The sequence below is a fragment of the Pinus tabuliformis genome, chromosome 9 (assembly GCF_031772625.1).
Source record: "Pinus tabuliformis cultivar Carrire ecotype Pingquan chromosome 9, CPIR1, whole genome shotgun sequence".
Classification (NCBI taxonomy): domain Eukaryota; kingdom Viridiplantae; phylum Streptophyta; class Pinopsida; order Pinales; family Pinaceae; genus Pinus; species Pinus tabuliformis.
In genome coordinates, this window is record NC_142307.1 from 373,587,905 (window position 1) to 373,607,333 (window position 19,429).

Genomic DNA, 19,429 nt, shown 5'->3' on the forward strand with positions numbered 1-19,429 from the left:
CAAATAATTTTGAATGTTTTTATGTATTGTGCACCGTTTATAGTTTTCTTTTACAAAGAAGTATCTTAATTGAACTGTCATCTTTTGATTTGGAAGTGTCGCAAGTGTTGTTTTCAGTCAAAGAAAAGAATCCTACTATTCTTGATAGTCGATTGTACTGTTACCCTTGTATTTAATCTGAATTAGTAGTTTTTCAAGTGTCGAAAGCAGTTTTCGATTCAAAATTGCCAAGTGTAGCCTTGCCTTCCTGTCGATTTTTGAAAAGAAAATTGTTAGTACTGTTGCTTTGAAAGAAGAAATAATTCATACTTGTATTTAGCATTCTTTTTGTCATTCACAGATTAAGAAAGTTGAAAACAAATACATGCACATGCATTTGCATTTAGACTCCTTGTTGATTTTGATTTAGGACAGTGCATCTAGTGTGTGCTCTCTGCTCTATGTTGAAAGGATTTCATTTCTCTTTCCTTAGTAGATAAGATTTTCATTGCAAAAGGCAGATTAAACGATTGTTTATCATCTTAGATTGCATTTTAGGAATTGTATATCTACATCACGCGGTGAAACTGAAAGGAAAATTTCTTAAGAAAGGTCAACTATAAAATAAATTTAATGAACATAAAAACGCTTTGGAACCTAACAGACAACATCTAGAAGTCTAGGCTAGAGACGTATTCTGGCGTCGTAAAGCCTGGTAACTGTCGCTTTCATCGTAGGTTGGGTGATTCCTCCTCTTTGAGATGATAAGTGCCAGTACAGACTTGTGCTCCCACGTATCGTCGAGTATATATTGGCATATCATAATAGGATATATCCTTTATCCTTAGGAAGCCGTGTCTGCCACCCTATCAATCGCAATGCACTGAACACAACATTCGGGAAGATTGACTGCCATACCGTAAAAAGTATGCTGCAGTTTTGCGATTGGTTTGGTAATCCCTCTGTCTAGATTTCCAGAGGAGTCACTTTCATTCCTTTTCAAACTCCTTAAAGGAAAAGGTCCATCTGAGCACTTTTCGCTTCAGGCTCATTAAAAATCGAAGGCGACTAGAGTCACCTTTAGCCTTTTCTCGACTCTTAAAAATTGAAAAATCAAGTTGTGTCAAAGCGTCCAAAATTTATTTTAATCGGAATAACGTTACTGTTCCCTCGTTGGTATTAGGTTGAGAAAATGGAGTCCACCAACCAAGGATTTCCCCTTGGGGGAAGTCCTAGTCCTTTCTCCTCCTGGGGAGATGTTGGTGCACCTCATATGGCCACATTATCCCTTCCAGGACTAACAATTGGCCTGCTGGTATGGCTATTCTCGACCTTTGTCGTTCAAAGCACTGTAATTCCTGAACAATCGAATCAGCAACTAGATGATACCAGAGTTTCCCCCCAACCTTCTACTTCGTTGGTCTCTCCCTCTCCTTCTTCCTCTTCACTTGGTAAAGATAGTAAAACTAAAAACCAAGTAACTGAGAAGAAGAAGAAGGGGTAGGTGAAGAAGAAGAAGGAGCCAATGGCAAAAAGGGGCAACCGTGCATCGTCTAGCAAAAATCCACACACTGCACCATCCAAACCTAAATCTCCATGTGTCATCTGCAAAGGAGACCACTATCACCGAGATTGTCCTTGCATCCCACAGATCCTAAGGGATTGGTCTCCCCGCTTGCACAATCTAGTGTCGTCAACCTCTGACGATCATGTTGAAAGCACACCGTCAACTAGTGAAAGCGAAGTCACCGGACAAAAAGGAAAATCCAAATTTCCCTACAGACTGTGTGAAGGCGAACATGCTCTCCACTGTTGTCCCTTCCTGGACGAAGCTAAAAGAGTCTTGGATAATCGTCTTGTATTACCACAACGACTCCCTCCTGGGTACAAGAAACTCTTGCCGAATCCATTGCTAGTTGAAAATCCGACTGACCCACCTTTGGAGTCGGTCGAGGCTCCTATCATTGAAGATAAACCCTTTGAGTCCACATCAGACCAAAGCCAACATGCCGAGATGGCAGTTGACCCCATCTTGACTTCAGAAGATTTACCTTCAGATGATACAGTCACCAAAGAGAATGAGAACGACACTGTTCAAATTCTTTTCGTAAACACAGACTCCGATGAACATGGGGCCAATCTGCCCATTCCTTTACCATAGGAAGGAAATTCATCAGAGTTGTATCTGGCCATTTATTCGGTCCCACCTCCAAGCAACCTAGTTGTTTCCTTCGATTGGAATCTACGAGGCAGACCCTGTTTACCATCTAATGTACCATTTCGAATTATAGTGCAAACTTACAAAATGGTCATGGTTTGTACCATCATAGATGAAGGGGCTTCTGTGAGTATCCTTTCCTCAACTGATTGGAAAGCGCTTGGTTCACCATCGCTTTTGCTTGAGATGCAATATCTAACAGGCTTCGATAAAGGAACCAATCGGCCGTTAGGGATCCCTCCAACTTTGCCTATAACTTTGAGAAGGAAAACCGTTTATCTAAACGTAATGGTAGTCTAAGGACCTTTAGATTACAATCTACTCCTTGGGCGCGACTACATTTATAGCATGGGAGCCATCATCTCGTCACTCTTTCGAGTAATGTGTTTTCCGCATGAAGGCAGAGTGGTCTACCTCGTAGACCAGCTTTCATTCCCCGGTTCACACATAGCTAATAGTCGAATGCCATCCCTAACAGGGCTTTTTGTACAAGGAATGTCTCATCAATCTCCAGTTCGTCCACCTGATGAATGCTAGTGATTCAGTGGTTGTGACTGAAACCCAGGGGGCATGCACCCTGGCCTTCTTTGGGAGGGAAACTTTAGGTATAGGGTAGGTTTCTGCAAAGGATATATGATTGGTCTAACACACCCATTCGTTTAGGAAAATGGGATTAGACCGGAATAAGATACCTCTGTTAGAAGGTAGGCCTTTCCTGATAGAACAAATATTTTGTCTGCAAATTGAAGGGTAACCTGGAAAGGTAGGCCTTTCCTGATAGAACAAGTGTTTTGTCTGCAAATTGAGGGGTAACTTGGGAAACTCTCCTTCACTATACCTGGGGGCATGCAAACTTTTTGCGTGAAAGTGAAAAGTGACCATTTATTTTCTTAGTTTGTAGGTTGTTAACCCTTTAAACTTGTAGGATTGGTCGTTCCTAGCTTACATAATGAAAGGAGTCGGAGCATAATTTCGAATGGTGCAAGCCCCCTAAAAAATGAACCTATCGATGAGACATCCTTATTATACAACTAGCACAAGCAGTTTTACGCGAAGTTCAAGCTCGTTAAAAATTAAACCTAGCAATGAACATATGTTCCACCAGAGTTTAAACTCATTAAAAAATGAACCCACCTCTGGTAAATAACCTTTGTGAATTCATTTTCATCAGCTTTTGAGCCTTGGTCGTCTTCTTACCATCACCTCCACTCTATTGTTGCCGATCATTCGCCTCCATTTGATTGTTTACCCCTTTTGAGGAACAGCTGCGATGAGTGATCCTATTAGCCACCTTTTTACACTACCGTGATTAGAAAGATCCAAACCTTACCTGGAACCAGCTGCTATCTGAAAACATCACTCGTTCCTCAAAAAACGAGTCTCCTTTAAGCTCTTTTCATCTAACTCGTAAAATATGAAAAGATTGTCGAGTGATTGGCCTCTCCATCTCGTTAAAGTGATTGGAAGTGCTATCCCTCCTCTAGATTTTAATATTTTTGGACCTGAGGGATTATTACACAAAAAGATCAAGCGTTTGTCTTGTTCATCTCGTTAAAACTATTGAAAAGTCATGCTTTTCGCATTCTTTTATACATTTTCGGACTTAAGGGATTATGTTACGAAAAAGGAATATTGGAGTATTCTTTCCGTCTCTTTTCAGACTCTCTAAAATTGAAAAGAACCAAGTTATCCTTGTCGTTAAACTCGTTAAAACAATAGTGACAAACTTGTCCATTCAGACAAGAATGAGTTTCACTGTCACTAGGCTCGTTAAAACATAGTGACGGGTTTGCCCGAAGGGAAAATTATAGTACAAGCATATGTTATCCTCCTCAAGCTTGACAAAAGTAAAGAGGTAATGGTCAGAAATGACTGGGGAAAATTGGGAAGAAAACTTGAAGAAACTTTTTTGGTAGCAGGTCGCTCTTGAACATCACACTTTCACTCCATCACCATGATTGAGTCAGGTTGGGTTATTCCGTTCACCGGTCATATCACCATTGGTCCACCGTACCATCCACTTTTGGGGTTAACGCTACCAATCCATTTCAGTGTCGCCGATATGTTCAAGAGAAGTTGCTTAGAGAATTCACCTACCCAGCTTGTGTCTCATCTCCTACAAAACCTTCATGCTTCATTCTTTCATGACCACCATCCTGAACCTTGTATCATCAGATCATTTTCACCTTTACAAAATCATTTGCTCCATTCCGTGTCATAGATGTGGGATCCATTAAAGCCCTCCTACGATGGGTCACTTCTTGTCGACATCAGCTCATTATTCAAGAAGCCGACCTAGGGACAACCCTTCCAGTACATTGAAGCTTGCATGCCTCAATGGCAAGTTTCTCACTTCCGGTGACAGGTTTACACTAATGGCCTTCAACCGAAAGATTTTGCGTGGTGTTCGACATCAACTCATGTATTCACACCACGTGAATTGTACTGCAGTACCTTGAGGGTCACCATCATCATCGGTGATTCCTCTCGCGTCTGTTAACAGCTTACATCATTGGTTGGTAATCAGGCGATGTCCTTCCATGTTCGACATCAGAACATCTTTTTCACATGGATTGACTTGTACTTTTGGGTGAATATTGAACAAGTTTTGAAGACCTCGGATCTAGTTTCATCCATCTAGGCTGCGATATAATCAAGAAAATAAAGACATCAAATGTACATCATTACTTCACAGATAATCATCCAAACTAAGGGATGATGGCTCTACCAGATTCATTAGTCTGCACACAGACGGTTGTCTGTCCTATGTACATGAAAATGAATTTATCAAACTGAGCATGGGAATGCCCGCCTTAGCTAGATCATGAAAATATTATGAAGATATAGTATTGTATTGTATCTTATTACAGGTCACCTTCTAGTGCGAAAAACCTCGGATCCTCATTATAAAGCTTTTCACCCGACATTAAAAGATTTACAACCTCATGCTTTAGGGGGCAACTATTATAGACATATTTGGGCACTGCAACCCCAATCACATATTTCCATAAGCCAAGGGCTTCTAAGTCCCAAAAATTTTTGTTTCATACCCTAAAGGAACAAGGTCAGATGATTACATCATCTCCGAGAAGTTTTCCATGAAAAGCCACTCAGAACTGGTCAAAGCAGGACCATACAGACAGCCCAGTGCAAAAGGTGCGATGCATCTCACCTGCCACATGCAAAAAGTGTGATGCATACTGAAAATCCCTTTTGTAGGGTGCAATGAGCGAGAGCAGACAAATGGCACAAATAGTTTGCTACGTGGAAACCCAGAGAATCTTCTAGAAACTACTTATTTGACACTTGCCTCTCTGAGTTCGCCAAGGGATGAGTAAGAGATCTTAAATCTCCATGTGAAACTAAGAACTACCAGAGAGATGACACTAATCAAAATCCCAGAAGCTGACTCACCCCCCTGCAAATATCTATAAATGGATCCCTCATCCAAGAGATCTAGAGGTTGGAATTTGGTAATTTGCAAAGAGGTGCTGTTGGTTTCTCTTTGAAGACATTGTTGGGTGATCTTGCTTTGTGTGAGGTGAAGAGGGCTTTCAAGCTGGGAGGATGGTGTTGGGTCAGACCAAGTGGTTGTAATCCTCCCTTCTATGACTTTTACTGATAAAGCTATTTGAGTTTTCCTCCATATTCTTGTGTATCTCTGAACATTGTGTTGTTATATGCATTTACATGGTCAATAGATGTCTGATCCTATATTATTTATAGTGAAAGATCTCTATACTTTGATGGTATTATGCTACTGTGAATCTATAGGTGCTCTTTGAAGCTGGATGAGTAAGGAAGCAGTGGCGAGATTTTGTCAAAGGGGAAAGGAAACAAGCAAGGAGCCAAGTGGAAGACTAAGGTTGGTACTCTCTGCTTCTTTCTCATCTCTCTCTCGTAAAGGAAAAATAAGTGACTTTAATCTGTTTGTTTCTAAGATAGCTACCCGTCTTAGTGGGACTAGCAGCTCTGAATAGACACTAGAGTTCCTGATAACATCCCCCTCATATTGTCATATGCCTGTTGTAACTGCCAGGCTTCTGTCTCAAGACATTGTATGGTTTGATCTTCCTACAGTGAGGTGAGCGTGAAGAGGGACTGATCCAACAATCCTGTGTAGTCCTATACGGTGTACTCTATTGCTTCCAACCCCAATTGAATGGCGCGGTTGCACTGCTCTCTAACTTCCGGGGGTGTGGAGGGCTACGCCTTCAGCCGCAGCTCAATGATCTGCAGGTTCAGTTCGAACTGAACCTTCACGGCCTCCTCTTGGGCCTCTCTACAGTTTGTCAAAAACTTGTTGCAGAGGAACTGTGCCCAGTTGAACTGGACCCCCTCTGTGCACTATTCTGCCAATGCAATTACAGACGTTGGCACTTCGTCGGCCCTACGTTTCCTCATTAGCTTGTCAGCCAGAAGCTGGGTGACTACACGCACCCCTTGGTCCTTAATCCTTGTGATTACGTACCCTGGCTTCCTCTTCTCCAGCTTATATTTGGCCTTCATAGCTTCTGCGAGGGCCAAGTCATTGCTCTTTCCTACTATGGCTGTGTTGAGGGCCCTGAAATCGGGTCAACAACAAGGGGGATACCCAACCGGCCGGGAACCTGGTTGGCGGCTCCTTGCCCGTTTGGTGTAGCGGGTCCGACTGGGGATAATGGGACCAGCTTCCCAATCTAAAAGATGTGTGTGTGTGTGTGTGTAGATTTTGACGATGCTAATCTAAAGGTAATTTTAAGCTAATTTAATTCTAGACTCTAAACTGACTCTATGCTACTGTAATCTAACAAAAACAACACATCTAATCTATACTAACCCGCGGTAAAATTCTTCTATTATGCGATCTAAAAAGATTTCATACAATAACTGGTAATAAAGACCATTCAACTATCATAAGAATATAAATCAATTAAGATAAACCATTCTGCATAAGAGGTTAGGCAGAACAGTTGTGAACAACATATCGCATAATTAGTTATTCATATGTCAAGCACAAACAAATGACTCCACCGTACAAAAGTGCCAAATGGTAACCCACACATTCATACATTAACATATAAGCAACTCAGCTGTATATCACTCTAAGAACATGAGCAGAAATTAATCAAGAGATAAAAGTACCATTTATGAGTGATTTCATTCACAGACTTCAAGCAATAATGATTTATCTCTACTTACTTCTAACATCTACTAAGAGTACAGAAGTGCAACATCAGTAGCAGACATTAAAATGTAAACATAAATAAATCTCGATCCATCCATTCATCAAAAACCCCCTCCGAGGGTGCAAAAGTGCATGTTCTGAGGACAAGTTTTTTGACAAATTTCGGGACCCCTCTCCAAATGCCATGAGAAGGGTTAAATACTACTAACTAACTAATCTTAATTACACAAATTTAGGAAACAACTTCAAATGACCACCCTTTTACTAAAACAAATTTATTTCTAAAAACTGAATCTAATTTCTAACTGTTTCTATATCTTCTCCTTAGTGCTGTAAGCAATGCAAGGTTCGCCTGGAAAGAGTCGGCTGGTTGACTTTTCCTTTTTCTCGAGCGATAAAAGTAGAAATAACAAAAGCTGGCACCTCCTTCTGACAAACTAGAAGATATTTTTGAAAATCTTCCTCTGGCTGGGTGTTTTTGCTATCTGTATACTTAGCATAACCCAGATTTCTTTCGAACTGATTGTGATGTTGCTATTTCGGTTTCCGGCCGTGCGAATGACTCAATGAGTTACGGATTTTGTTTCCTGAACAATCTTACATATCGAAAATTGCTTCCGTTCTTTGTTCCAGGCATTTCTGAAGCATCATCCCTTTTTAGCGTTTTTCTTTTTGCTTTATCCAATCTGGGCTTCAGGATCTTTTGCAAACATGCTGCTTTTGTGCGCCTTTGACTCTGAGTCTTGGATAGTCTATTTTCATCAGTGTCTGTTGAGTGATACTCTGGAATCCGCGGCCCTGCTGCATGCGGCATCCATCTGCGAAGGCATCTCCTCTCTGTTCTTCTAGTATTGGCGCTTTCCCCTTTTCCTTGGATGTTTCCTGCATATAGATTTATATTAGTTGCTGCCTTGTAGTTCACGCAAAGGAAAAGATAATTGACGAAAAGATTGACATGAAAGATTTAAGTCATAATGAATGCATAATCATGACACTCATAATGACTTGACTCTTCGAAAAACACAACACGATCATCTTTGGATACTCAGGTGTGCAATCATTAATTTCCCTTAAGGTGTGCGCTCAATTTTGGGTTTACAGATCGTGCCGAAGAAACTTTGCGATAAGTGGTTTCTGCGATTTGCATCACAGCAATTAATAGTCTCATTCGTCGCAGATCGCAAATCGCAAAATCACAGTTTGTATGATCGCAGATCGCAAATCGCAATATCGCAATTTTCATTTGCTCATTGTGTGCTGCTTTTGCGACGTTGCGATATGCGGCGTCACATATCGGCCGTCGGCGATTCTTTAGATTTTCTTTTAAAGGCGCTTTCAAAATATGCGATGCGATGGATGTCGCATCGCTTCCTTGCAGCTTATTTATGTGCATAGGAAAACGCTTCACTCTCTCTTTGCGATGCGATATAGCTTTTAGGGAGTTAAAGACAAAAATTTTGATAAAAATATTTTTGGGATTTTTGTTAAGGGTCCCCCTTTGCTTGATGTTATTGCTAATACCAAACAAAGAGGGGGGTTGTTGGTGACCACAACAATGGTGATTCACTGTGAAGAACCAATTATCTCTACTTTTCTATTGACATTTCCACTTCCGAAACAGAAAAATTTTCATATGTCTAAATTTTGTTATGGATAGATAGAGTAGATTACCCCTTATCCTGTCAATGATACTTTTTCTCAACCCTTCTTTTATTCCAATTGTTTGCTTCCTAAGGCTTAGTTCTTGCATTCATACCAGACATTACTCGGTCCTTTTTAAAGATAAAATAAGGTCTTCTCTGCGTACTAGCTTTAAAATATGCTCATTTGTCGTAGGTAGAGCCTCTGCTGCCCGCAAGCGTCCATAGCCTCGACAAGGTTACCATGTTATCTAGCATTGATCCTTTTTCCTACTTGAAGTTATTTACAACATTTCATAGAAAAATCCTTTTTGACACTTTTTCCTTTTTTTACTCTCTAAAGAACAATGTCTTGGTTTGGTGGCCAAATTATGACACAGTCATTCACTTGATTTACACTTTTGTTGAACAAGCTGGCTCGTGATGAGACCCCTTGTCTTTTGATTGCAACAATCTTGAGTCGTTGCCCTGTTTTGATAGACAGTATTGGCAAAGTCAGCAAGTTATAATATATGTGATCATGATAAGCCGGCTCGTGATGAGACCTCTTATTCTTTAAGATATAGTGTTTTCTTGGATTGTTTCTTTGAATGCTGCGGTTTCCTTTAGCAGGGAGGAAGTCATTGTTTTTCCTTAAGAAATCTCTCGACGACAATAATAGAGTTTGAAAACAACAGCTTTACAGAGAATATTTATTTTATTATTGATGATCCCTTTCACTGTGCTGGCATAAAACAATTTTTTACCAAAGGTTGTTCTCATCAAAGTTTTTTGAGAGGTTGAAACTAATACCAAATCCAGGTTAAAGTTAACTCTATTTGTCAATAATAAAAGTCAGATTTTTCGAAAAGTTTTGCTATTTGTACAAGTGAAATCAAAATCTGATAGAGAGTTAGTGTGCTCTTTCATGAATCTTTTTCAATGATCATTTACAACCGGTTTTGTTTATAAGAAAGAGAAAAACAAAATGAAAATAAAAACGAACTAAAACTATCCTACAAAAATAGAAGAATGATCTTCTTATGGAAAATACATTTTAAGAATCTGTCCATTCACAGGCAAAGAATCTCTTCTACCTGCCAAATCCTGCAACACAAACATCGATGGGCCTATGACTTCTACAATCTGAAAAGGACCAAGCCACAGCTTCTGAAATTTCGTATGTTTGCCCTTTTCTTCATGAGCCTTATCCCATTTCAAAACTAAATCTCCCATCTGAAAGTTCTTTCTGGTTATGATGGCTGAGTCAAAAGAGGATTTTATTAGCGCTTGGTGCTGAGCATGGGTTTTCTTAGCTTGTTCTCGGCGTTCTTCTAGTTTGATTATCTCCATTTGTCTCAATTGCAAAGAGGAAGTAGATACTTCATCGATGTGTTGTACTAAAGACAAAGAGGGAATGACTAAGTGAGTTGGAAGAACCACTTCTTTCCCATAAACTAAATTAAAGGGAGAAGTGCCGATTGAAGCTTTCTTCGTGATTCTATCTGCCCATAAAGCATTTACCAGTGCTTTGTGCCAATTCTTTTGGTTTTGGTCGACTGTTCTTTTGATAATCCTGATTAGGTTTTTGTTTGTTGATTCAGTCAACCCATTACTTGCGGATAATAGTTGGCAGAATATTTCAGTTTGAACCCTCTTTTCAGTGCAAACTCAGTCATTGAATTTCCAAAAAAGTATGATGCATTATCAAACATTAAGGCCGTTGGCAATCCAAACCTAGTGATGATAAATTGATCTATGAATTCAATAACATTTTCAGAATTAACTGTCTTGAGAGGAACTGCTTCTACCCATTTAGTAAAATAATCTGTTGTCGTGAGGATATACCTATGCTGCTTAGAAGAGTGAGGAACGATCTCACCTATTATGTCCAAGCCCCATTGGCTGAATGGTTGCTCGATGTTAACCGGCTGTAGTGGCATGGACGATTTCCTTTGTTTCCCTGCAACAGTCTGGCAGATTTGGCATTTCCTTACGTAATTGTATGAGTCTTTGAACAGCGTGGGCCAATAATATCCTGCACGTAAGATCTTATGCGCAGTAGCTTCTCCAGCATAGTGTCCACCTGCTGTTCCATCGTGGAGTTCCTGCAAAACCTTTTCGGCTTCAGTTTTCTCAAGACACCTAAGAAGTACAGAATCGTAATTCCTTTTAAACAGAACATCATTTATGAGCTGGTATTATTTAGCTTTCAACCTCAGAGCTCTTTTCTTGGTGTGATCCAGGTGTGATGGAGCATACCCGTTCTTAAGATAATAAATGGTGTCCGCATATAATGATTCTGCGTCGTTTAGGCTTACCTCATATGTGTGTACCTCTTCAGATGAGTTCTCAGGAATTTGCGATGCTCCAGCTAACATCTTGCAGAAGCCTTGACCCCTTATGATGTTTGCTGGTTTGATCTCAAGATCGTATTCTTGTAGAGCGGTAATCCAATTTGCTCTCTTTTCGCCCATATCCTTCTGTACCAAAAGGTTTCTTACCGCTGGAAACGGTACTACGACTTTGGTATGGGCTTTAAGTAAGAAAGGTCTGAAATATTTGATTGCTTTGAAAACGGCATATGCCTATTTCTCCACATCTGAATAATTGAGTTCAGCACCTTGTAAGTTCGAGCTAAAGAATGCGATTGGAACTTCCGCTTTCTCTTGATTTACTTGAGTTAAAATTGCGGCATAAGATTTCTCTGAGGCAAAAGTGTATAAGATGAAAGATTCTGAAAAATTTGGGGTAGCTAAAGATGGAGCGTTGATGATAGCTTGTTTGATCAAGTTGAATGCTTCGTGCTCATCTTGACCCCATTTAAAATTTGAATTCTTTTTTATCATATTTTGTAAAGGAGAAATAATACGTGAAAAATCCGGGACAAACCTTTTTACAAAATTGATCTGTCCAAGGAAAGATTGCATGGCCTTTTTGTTATGGGGTATGGATATTTCGGAAATTTCTTTGATTCTGTCAGGTTCAATGTGAATACCAGATTTCGACACTATGAATCCAAGCAATTTCCCTTCACTTAATGCGAAAAAAGATTTCTTTGGGTTAAGTGAAATCCCATACCTTAAGCATCTTTGAAAGATTTGTTTCAAATCTTTGAGATGGTCGCTTCACTTCTTGGAGTACACTGTTATATCATCCAGGTAAATCACTACCAATTTATTGACTAAACCTTTAAACGCGATGTCCATGGCTCTCTGAAAGGTAGCGCCGGCATTGATCAGTCCAAATGGCATCTTCCGATATGCGTATGTGCCCCATTTGGTTCAGAATGTGGTTTTCAACTGATCATCGGGATGTACCAGCACTTGATTGTATCTTGAAAATCCATCCAGGAAAGACATTAATTCAGAGCCCGCTACTACCTGTAGTATTTGCTCCATAGGTGGGAAGGGAAAATTATCTTTCTGACAGGCTTTGTTGAGATTCCAGAAATCAATACAGATTCTAATATCTCCGTTTTTCTTCTAACGAGCACCATATTGGATACCCATTTGGAGTGTCTGACGGGGAAAATTATTCTAGCTCTCAACAATTTATTTAGCTCAGTCTTTATCTGATTTTCTAAGTTGGGGTGGATTTTTCTGAGCTTCTGCTGGATAGGCTTTTCATTGTCAATCATAGGGATAGTGTGTTGAATAATAGAAGTGTTGTATGTTTTTAGCTCATCGTAATTCCATGCAAAAACGTTTTTGTATTGTCTCAGAAGACGGATATATGCTGATTTTTCTTCAGGGGCTAGGTCGTGGCCCAGATTAACGTTTTGCGGCTTCTGATCGATTCCTAGGTTCACTAATTCATAGTTCAGAGTTGAACTGTAGAGTTTAGAATTGGCAGACCTTTTAAACCGACTTTTCAAATCATATAAATCTTCTAACTTAACCACCGATTTAGGTATAGCATTATCAGTGCTATTTTGGTGAATTTGGTGATCATGATGGTCTTAGTCAATTATTTGATTTGAGTAGGAGCCTTCAGAAGTGAGGAAATTTACAATGTCTGGATCATTGTTGAATACTCTCCAGTTGGTGATGTTGTTAGGGATGGATGGTCTAAAGATTAATTCTATTGAAAACCTATCGGGACTAAAATCTTCGGAGGGAATAAGTCTAGAGGCTACGTTAGCTAACAGGTCTGTGCTCGCATTTTGGAGTCTTGGAATTGACGAAATATTGAATGTTATGAAATGTGAAGTCAGATCTTGAGCTAAAGATTGATAGTGCTTTAAATGACTTGACAGGCAATGTATGGTGTTACGTACCTGTTTGACGACAATTTCAGAATCTCCAAAGACTTGAAGATACTTAACATTCAACCCGATTGATTTGTATAGGCCTTGCACCAAGGCTTCGTACTCCGCTGTATTGTTTGTGCAATCGAACACAAGTCTGCATGTAAGCATGATCTTGTTCCCATCTGTGTTAATCAGAACGCATCCTGCTCCTGCTCCCTCGTTAGATTTAGAGCCATCAAAATATAATTTCCAAAATAAATATGTATTTACAGAGTTATCTAAAAAATTAAAACACTTTGAATCATCAGTTTGGGAAAAAATTTCAACTTGGGACACAACTGAATTTTCTAAGTAAGGTGAAGTGTGAGCATTGAAATTGCCGAGGAAAGAATCTACCGAGTAATTGCCTATGATACTGTTGTTGTATGCTATTGTTTCGTTCTCTCCTTCCAATTCTGTCACTATGTACTTTTGGTACAACTCTCGTTCAACCTTTATTTGATTAGGTTTACCGTTGTATGGTAACCACATGTGCGACCAGTCGGTTGAGAAATATCCGTGGAGTTTTTCGGACCAATCCCTGCTAAGAATTAAACCATAGAATTCAGGGATATCAGCTACTAGAATGTCGATAACCTGACATACTTTCGGGTTAGACGACAATCTTATGGTCACCTGGTTAAGTTCACCAATCACTTCGACTTGAGATCGATCAAGTTGAACTATGCGGACTACAGATTTCTGAGGCTGAACATTCAATTTGGCACATATTGATCTGGGTATAATATTCGTTGAAGCACCAGAATCAACCAAGCAATTGTGCACGTTTTTATTGAAAATTTCATAAGTGAGAAGAAAAGGAGGAGTATGGGATCTTGACCTTCCTCCAACCAAAGCAATGTCATTCGGATCAATCTTATTGATCGTGTTGGTTGGAGGTCTTCCCATGTTGTGGGAAGCTACAGCTGTAGGTAAAGATGTAGTAGGCACGACATGTAATTCTTTCATCATTATTTTCTGTTGATGTTTCAATTTGCTCAATTCGTAAAGAGTGATATTAGCCCTAGTCTTTTTCATGTCATCGATAATGTTATACTCCATTTCATCCGACACTATCAGTGTTCTTGATGGAGGTGCTTGATTTGATTGGACTGGGCTAAATTGGGTCGCTTTAGCAGTTGTTTTCTCTGTTGCGACCTTATCTTTTGTTGCAGGGCTTGCGCCCTTCTGTTTAGGGGTAGTTTGGGGAGGATCAAGTTGATTTTTGCTTCGTGTGCTAACCAGGAATGCTTCTTGATCCTCTTCTTGTGGGAGGATTAAATCCCACATTCCTTGTAGTTCCACAACTTCTTCATCATCGGTCTGCCCTTCAGTGGTATTCTCTTCTTCTTCTTCTTCTTCTTCAGATTCGACGTTTGAGACAGCATTGGGTGGTTTCACCTCCATGGGAGGATTTCTTTTAAAAGATCTGTAGGGCTTTTTTGAAGAACTTTCTGCTACTTGCTTTCTTATATAAATCATCTCGTTGGACATGGCTTTCAACACCTTTTGTAATCCTTCCATATCGAAAGGATCTTTCGTTTGCTTCTTCTTGGTGTCTTCTTTGAAAGAGATCTTCTTAGATTTGCGTTCTTCTATTGCAGATCTCTTTTCTAGGGCAACTACGTGTTTTTCTACTGCTAACGCCTCAGTTAAGTTTTCAACTAAGGTCGTCTTGTTTGCCCTATCTACGAAGATAGCCAAGTTAGATGGTAAGGTCGTGATGTACCATTCACATCTTACTTCCTCGCTGGGTTGAGAAGCAGCGGGAATTTTGTTGAGGATCTTATTGAACCGTAAATTGAAATCTTTAATGGGTTCTCTAGCCTCAGCTTTAAGATTAGATAGGTCATTGATCAATGTCGCTGTTGATATGTCATCACCAAACTTGATGAGGAATTGACTTTGAAAAATGTCCCAACTTGTGATGGACCCGGAAGGTAACGAAAAGTACCATGATCCGGCTGTTCCTTGCATTGTGTAAGGAGAAAGTCGGACGACAGCATCTTCGTTAGTAACTCCATTGAGATTAACAGAAAGCATGGAATTATTGATATGTTCTTCAGCTAGCATGCCTATTTCTCGATTGAACTTAGGTAGCCTTTTCTCAGGATGGCCGGTATTGGGCTCAGGGGTGGAGGCATTAAAACTACCCCAGGATTGTTCCATGGAGACTAGGCCATCGTTGAGCCGCTAGTTAATGAGAGTGCAGAAGATGGTCTCTGATGCTGAGAAGATGAAGATATTATGATCTTTGATGATTGAAGAGGAAGGGTTGTGGAAGATGGATGAGTGATTTGGGAATGTGGGTGGTTGACTTTGCGGTGAGGGGGTTGAAATGGACGAAGTAGATGAAAGAGTCTCTCGGTCAGACTCTAGTGGTGCTTTCCTTGGTCTTTTCCTAGTAGGGAGAAGGAGTTCACTTGGTTGAATACCAAATTTTTCACTCTTCAATCTGGTCAGAGGATGAGCAAGATTGTACTGCGAAGTCACGCTGCTGTTAGATTTATCAGACCTATGAGAAAAGATAGAGAATCCCTGGAGTTTACGAATCAAAGTTTGAATTTGAGGGGGTTCAATAATGAGTTGGTCTGATATATTAGAGTAGGTAGCAGCGGTGAATACTCAAGCGACTTCTAAATCCGAGTTTAACCGTAGTGGAGAAGTCGGGGGAGTTGATGAGGGTGATTTACTCTCAGAATGGCATTTAGATTTTGACTTAGTTGCCATTCATAGTTCGTGCCCTCCTTCTAGCGCCAAATATGTTGAGGGCCCCGAAATCGGGTCAACAACAAGGGGGATACCCACCCGGTCGGGAACCTGGTTGGCGGCTCCTTGCCCGTTTGGTGTAGCGGGTCCGACTAGGGATAATGGGACCAGCTTCCCAATCTAAAAGATGTGTGTGTGTGTGTGTGTAGATTTTGACGATGCTAATCTAAAGGTAATTTTAAGCTAATTTAATTCTAGACTCTAAACTGACTCTATGCTATTGTAATCTAACAAAAACAGCACCTCTAATCTATACTAACCCGGGGTAAAATTATTCTATTGTGCGATCTAAAAAGATTTCATACAATAACTGGTAATAAAGATCATTCAGCTATCATAAGAATATAAATCAATTAAGATAAACCATTCTGCATAAGAAGTTAGGCAGAACAGTTGTGAACAGCATATCGCATAATCAATTATTCATATGTCAAGCACAAACAAATGACTCCACCATATAAAAGTGCCAAATGGTAACCCACACATTCATACATTAACATATAAACAACTCAGTTGTATATCACTCTAAGAATATGAGCAGAAATTAATCAAGAGATAAAAGTACCATTTATGACTGATTTCACTCACAGACTTCAAGCAATAATGATTTATCTCTACTTACTTCTAACATCTACTAAGAGTACAGAAGTGCAACATCAGTAGCAGACATTAAAATGTAAACATAAATAAATCTCGATCCATCCATTCATCAAAAACCCCCTCCGAGGGTGCAAAAGTGCATGTTCTGAGGACAAGTTTTTTGACAAATTTTTGGACCCTTCTCCAAATGCCATGAGAAGGGTTAAATACTACTAACTAACTAATCTTAATTACACAAATTTAGGAAATGGCTTCAAATGACCGCCCTTTTACTAAAACAAATTTATTTCTAAAAACTGAATCTAATTTCTAACCGTTTTTGTATCTGCTCCTTAGTGCTGAAAGCAATGCAAGGTTCGCCTGGAAAGAGTCGGTTGGTTGTCTTTTCCTTTTGCTCAAGCGATAAAAGTAGAAATAGGAAAAGTTGGCACCTCCTTCTGACAAACTAGAAGATATTTTTGAAAATCTTCCTCTGGCTGCGTGTTTTTGTTGTGTGTATACTTAGTATAACCCAGATTTCTTTCGAATTGATTGTGCTGTTGCTATTTCGGTTTTTGGCCGTGTGAATGACTCAATGAGTTAGGGATTTCGTTGCCTGAACAATCTTACATATTGAAAATTTCTTCCGTTCTTTGTTCCAGGATTTTCTGAAGCATCATCCCTTTTTAGCATTTTTCTTTTCGCTTTATCCAATCTGAGCTTCAAGATATTTTGCAAACATGCTGCTTTTGTGCGCCTTTGACTCTGAGTATTGGATAGTCTATTTTCATCAGTTTCTGTTGAGTGATACTCTGGAATCTGCGGCCCTGCTGCATGCGGCATCCATCTGCGAAGGCATCTCCTCTTCGTTCTTCTAGTATTGGCGCTTTCCCCTTTTCCTTGGATGTTTCCTGCATATAGATTTATATTAGTTGCTACCTTTCAGTTCACGCAAAGGAAAAGAGAATTGATGAAAAGATTGACATGAAAGCTTTAAGTCGTAATGAATGCATAATCATGACACTCATAATTACTTGACTCTTCGAAAAACACAACACGATCATCTTTGGATACTCAGGTGTGCAATCATTAATTTCCTTTAAGGTGCGCGCTCAATTTTGGGTTTACAGATCGTGCCAAAGAAACTTTGTGATGAGTGGTTTCTACGATTCGCATCGCAGCAATTAATAGTCTCATTCGTCGCAGATCGCAAATTGCAAAATCGCAGTTTGTAGGATCGCAGATCACAAATCACAATATCGCAATTTTCATTTGCTCATTGTGTGCTGCTTTTGCGACGTTGCGATATGCGGCGTCGCATATCGGCCATCAGCGATTCCTTAGATTTTCTTTTAAAGGTGCTTTCAAAATATGCGATGCGATGGATGTCGCATCGCTTCCTTACAGCTTATTTATGCGCATAGGAAAACGCTTCACTTTCTCTTTGCGATGCGATATAGCTTTTAGGGAGTTAAACACAAAAATTTTGATAAAAATATTTTTGGGATTTTTGTTAAGGGTCCCCCTTTGCTTGATGTTATTGCTAATACCAAACAAAGAGGGGGGTTGTTGGTGACCACAACAGGCTGCAGAGTTGTTTCCTTTGATGAGCAGCCGAGAAACCCGGTGAATTAAATCGGCCATGATGGGAATTGGCTCCTCCAGCTAGAGATACCGATCATGTACTAGGCACATCAGCTACCAGACGACAAAAATTGTGATAAGCGCGCGGTGGTAGTGGAGTATTCATCAGAGATAGAGTAACCCAACCCTCTCCACACCGCGTAACCATTTCTACTACAGTAATTTCTTCGCGACCAACTGTGGGAACTTCTGGCTATCCGCAAGGTCCCAGTCTTTGAACTTCATATTAGGTACCCGTCCCATCGATAGAACTTCAAAGCTTATTTAATCTAGAAGGAATGCGGTCTGTAGCACACTCTTCATGGTCTCGAGGTCCCTTTTAGTATCTTGGCTTTCCCCTTCCAGGGGGGAATGTAGGGGGTTAACTTTATCACCGAAGGCATTTGGGAGACAGTTTCCGCCTCATCATCCTATGCTTCAATTTGGGCAATCAGAGCTTGCAAATGTTCCTCCTCCTCCTCTGTTTCAAGGTTGATGGATTTTCCCCTCTCTGTCATTGACAATTTACTATACTGGGAGTTTCATGGTGATACTCAGACTGGCCCCATTGTTTGCTTAACCTTTTGTGGTAGCAGCATGTGTGGTCACTTAGGAACTTCCGGTGTAGCTTCCGCCTCTCTAGGCTCCTCCTGGATGATACGGGGCTTTGGGGTAACTTCCACAAATCGCACTCTTGTTCTTGTAGCTGTCATCATTTCTACGATTGAGGGTGGTAAGTGTACGTGATGCTCAGTGCTCTGTACTTGCTCAATTCTCAAACAACCAAGTGTTGCTCTGTGGCTAGCCCTAATGGTTTTATTGCATCTTATGAATTTGAATTCAACCCTTCCCCACACTTTTGAGTCATTAATGCCTTTTTGGCGGCAGATTCTCCCAAATATCACTCTTAATTCGTATCTTAATTGCCCACTTCCCACTCCTTTTTGCCTTAAATTGGACCTCTTGTCATGAACAGTGACACCAACTATCACCTCCCAGCCTATCCGTAAAGTAGCATGGCTCCTTATGCGTAGCCACGACCCCATTTGTTGGCTTTTTGGGGCCTGACCCAGGTTCAGAAGTGATTTAGCCAAACAAATCCCAAAGCCACTGGCCCTTTCAACAATAGTCCACGGTGTGTGGACTAAGGTCTCACCCGAGGTAGTATGGGAGGGTGCTGGAAC